We start from the raw sequence: 5,001 nt of genomic DNA on the forward strand, positions 1-5,001 counted from the left end.
AGCACAAGGCTCGCTACGCGTTTACCTATTTAGCAGACCTGTCAGCGCAAAGCGGTGTCGGTGCGGCGAAGGTGTGTTCTTTGGCTTCTGCCCAGAGTCTGTGACATTTTGGTGACTGAGGGCTCTATTTTCAGTGATGCATTTTCGTCCAAGCGCAAGACTCGCTGTGGGTTGGCAGACCCATTTGTGCCAAGCTGGGGGGTGTCAGCGCAATGAGGGTGCGCCCTTGGAGATGCGCGTGGTACAGTGAGATCTTCGTCCATCTAAACTTAGGCCTGCTCAGACCACATCTAAGTTGTGTCAAAGGGATCTCACACAATATTTGTGAATCTGATCGGTGTATATGCAGGCAGACATGCGAGGTCCTCAGACGTGTGGTGAATGGCAGATTTATGCAAGACTATTTGCACCAAACCTGGTCAAGTCCCCTTCCCCGCAGAGAGCGCGGACAGATCAACAAGCTCCTCGGACTATGGGGGGGGATCAGACGTATTTCATTCATAAATATGTGAACACTGGACATCGAACTTTCAAAATCATTTTAGAAAAGCAGTTCCAGTTGAACAGATCGTCATCATTTGCCCTTTTTTTTATGATTATTTATTTAACACTACAAAACCCAGGGTTTTCTTACTCCTGCTACAATCCCGAGAGGACAGCCGAAAAGGCTCTGTGGTTTAAAATGAACAACTCAACGGTCTACAATTAGCCACCTTTCTTTTGTAAATGCGGCCATTTTTGCCAGATTAGCGGTACACAGACGTGACACGCATTAAATTCTTGACTGATTGTCTAACAGGGATATCGGAATGTAGTCATCCACAAGAATGCTCAGCTTGAAAAAAGAAAGGTGTATCAAAACAAGTTTTGGTCAACACCACCTTGTGTGATGTTGAAAATAGCATATGCAAGTTGATGATTATTTTTATCAAAATAATGGCGAAAGAGTCAACAGGCCTCCCTCCTATTTCTTCCGTAGTCCGTATTCAAGTGGCCTTGTCTAAAATTGCCATTGACATTTTGATTTTTCAATATGGTTTTATTTCATTTATTTTGAAGTGTTTTATTGCAGTACGTTTTTTTATATTTTTCTTGATAGCACCACTTTCATGTGTATATGAATGGTACGTGCATGGTAGACATCACAGATATGACTCTTCCCTTTAATCTAAAATAAGCTAGTGGAGGCAAAGTGTTGGTGCGTTCCATGTTTGTTGTAACCAAAATAACAAGGATGCCTGCCCATGGTGCTGCTTACGGTTGAACACATGTCATACAATTACAAATTGGGAATAACCTCTCACAGGTAAGAATATATTTTGGCTCTTTTTTCCCAAAAGTGCCTTCAATGAATGAACCACATTAGTTTTTTAGAAAGGTAGCTTGTTGAAGTCTGGCTCGCTGGCAGTAATTTATGTCATATTTGAGCATTAATTCCAACACATTTGTTTGCCCACTGCCAACACAAAACCTTGTGATTTTTTTGGTCATGGCTGCAGCTGCCCAGTTACGTAACTGAGCGACTGGTACGCGTTTCCCCCCCCCCCCCGTTACGCGTTACTAAAATATGCCCAGTGCAAGCTGCACATCTGCCTCACAGTTCTGAGGACCGGGGTTCAAATCGCGGCCATGCCTGCGTGGAGTTTGCATGTTCTCCCCGTGCCTGCGTGGGTTTTCTCCCACATCCCAAAAACATGCGTGCTAGTTTGATTGAAGACTCTAAATTGCCCGTAGGTGAGAATGTGAGTGCGATTGGTTTGTTTGTTTATGCCCTGCGATTGGCTGGGATAAGCTCCAGCATGCCTGCAACCCTAGTGAGGATAAGCGGTACGGAAAATGGATGGCTGGATGGACTTTACAGTAACTTAAAGTGATACAGAAAATTGATGGACGTAATGTCCTGTAAGTGAAATCCAGATTCCGTGATCACATTCATAGAGTTTATATTGAAAGCAATTTACTCGTATGACCATAAGATTTCAGTGGTTAGTGGCATATTATTTTCTTAACATGAAATAATAATAATAGCACCGTGCCACAATACTACTACTACTACTACTACTAATAATAATAATAATGGGTGGCATGGTGAACGACTGGTTAGCACATCCGCCTCACAGTTCTGAGGTCCCGGGTTCAAATCAGGCATTGCTGTGTGGAGTTTGCACGTTCTCCCTGTGCATGTGTGGATTTTCTCCAGGTGCTCCGGTTTCCTCCCAAATCCCAAAAACATACACTATAGGTTACGTGACAACCCTAATTTGTCCGTCGGTGTGAATGGTTGTTACTTTATATGTGCCCTGCGATTGGCTGGTGACCAGTTCAGGATGTAACCAGCCTCTCACCCAAAGTCAGCTGGGATAGGCGCCAACACTATGGTTCACTATGGAATTGATTGGTCTACACCACAGGTGTCAAACTCAAGGCCCGGGGGCCAGATCTGGCACGCCACATCATTTTATGTGGCCCGTGAAAGCAAATCATGAGTCAACTTCCAGGATTCTTGCTATAATCTGTACTAAAATTTCAAATTGTCATAATAATGTTGATATCATGCAAGCAATTATTTCTTACCAAACTTCTTTTTACAGTAATTTGAACATTATACAAGGTATTATCCTTGACTTCTGATTTTTAAAACTAGTTATCCATCAATTTTTGTGCGTATATGTATTAATATAATGAGGAGAATAACCATTGATATGGTTTCAGTCATAACGGCCCTCTGAGGGAAACCATAACTACAAAGTGACCCCCAACTAAAAGTGAGTTTGGCACACTTGCTTTGCAGTGCCAGCAAAGTAAATTGTAATTTGATTCCACTCTGAAAGACCCTAACTTCTCTTTGGCCTCTTTCTTAATTACCTTGCTCTCACTGCTGGTTCTCATCTGTAATAGAACCCATTACCATGATGCCTCTGCCAATGTATTGTCCTCAGTGCAATGGCTTCCTTAGTAGTGACAAAATGATTCATCTCCATGAGCTGAAGGCAACATGTCTAGTACTGTATGTGGGCAATGAATCACAGTCACTCAGTTTAAAATGTTGTTTATGAGAGAGAGAGAGAGAGAAAGCGAAAGAGATAGTTCTACTGTATGTTCTTAATTGGTGCTGTTGTTATCTTCTTGAGAAAGCAGGGTTGTGGTGTCTTTTGACAGGACAGGCACAGTGCCAGCACAAAGCCCAATTCTGAATGAGCCAGAATGCGCAAAGGAAAACGAAATGTGCTTCATAGGAAGAGAAAAAGTAATTTGTTGAGTAGAGTTGTTACCTATCCTGGGGTTTGTCACCAAATGTTTTGGTCCCCTAAATCAGTGGTTCTACATTTTTTTTTTTTTTTTTACACCAATTACCACTTTTAAAACTACTAAGCTCTTCAAGTACCACCTTCATGAGCAACATTAAAATACAGTAACATATAGGCGTAAGTGGTCATCAAAAAGGAAGACAAGGTTTTAGTCGTAAAAAGTGCATTCATTATTGTACGTTTATGTTTGAACTTAATACTGAGTTTAAATACAGGAAAATAAAATAATTACTTGATCCGGTTAGAATGTATTGCCCATAACATTTAAATAAAAATGGTAGTTCTTGGGAAAAAAAAAAAGAAGTTACAAATTAAAGATTCAATGCAAATGTACTGTACTTCAGTTAAATACTTTTGCAACTGAACTGTACTTAAAAAATGTACTGTACTTTAAAGTAAAAAATAATTACTATACATGAAAAGCAATTACATTTACTGTACTATTTTTTTATTTACCAAAGCTTGAAGAGCCTGTTTGCATAGATACATGCTTCATTCTAATATGTTTGATTGTATCTCATATTTTAAATGTTGCAAAATGTATTTCTACTCAGTGATTCTTTTCGTGTACGAGTGGTACTTGTAGCACACGTTGCAAATCACTGCCCGAAATCATTTGAGCCATATGAAATGGGTCAGAAACCCACATTTAATCACAAACATTCAGTGTATCTCAGCTGCTAAACGATAACAAAACATCTGTGCGGTAACTACTTGATGGAGAGGTTTTAGGTAATTTGGGTCTTTGGCATTGTCTTTAACTGTGTGAAGCATTTCTGTTGACGCAGCTTACATCAAGGGTAATTTGTAGCTTTTGTCTGTCTGCCTAACAACTCTGGTGTTTTTAAATCACTTAGTGATGCCTCCTAAGACTGTCAGTGTCTCAAACTGAGGATTGTATGGCAGCATCCGTTTCCCTTTCATCTTCCTCTGGCTCAGCTTGTTATCCGATATCACTTTTATCATTTGAAAAGCTCCATCATCGCAGAACAGTGCTGCTGGAGAGTTGAGCAGGCACAAGATGGAGCTTGCCCTCATGTTCGTGTCGCCACATCTTGGGTGCACGTAAACATTATCAACGCTCCACTCCTACTAAAGCACTGACTTACTGGCCAGCAGCAACACTGATGTGTTTGTAGTGTTGTGCATGCACAGGCGATATGTTGTCATTCACATTTTACATTGTTCTTTGTAACATCAGTGCTCCAACGCATTGTGGCCTGCGGCCCCAGCCTGCTTGCAACCATGCCAGCATTAGTCAGGATCACATCTGATCAAGAGAAGATGTGAGCATCCCTCGCAAATTAACATTCAAGGTTTATGAAGCATGTCAGAGTAAATTTCCTCAGATTTCAGTACCTAATGCACACCTTACATAATTCACAGAGCACATTACATAAACTCACTGGTCGCAACAACTTAGTTGTGTTGGTCTGTGGCCATGGACGTAACGCCGAGGCTGATCCCACAATTATTTAGTTGGGTTAAACATCAGAACTGAATGCTTTTTCTTTGGAGATAGTCTCTGATGAACATCACATGACCATTTTAGCAAGGCCCATGCCTACAGGTGACACTACTGAAAGCTCAAAACACAAGTCATCAACAACGGTAGGAAATAGGCTGTTTGGCATAGCCAATGAATTTTTCACATTTTACACAGGTGAAACACATACTGAGTTGTGACGCTCTT

This window comes from Phycodurus eques, chromosome 4, assembly GCF_024500275.1.
Source record: "Phycodurus eques isolate BA_2022a chromosome 4, UOR_Pequ_1.1, whole genome shotgun sequence".
Lineage (NCBI taxonomy): Eukaryota > Metazoa > Chordata > Actinopteri > Syngnathiformes > Syngnathidae > Phycodurus > Phycodurus eques.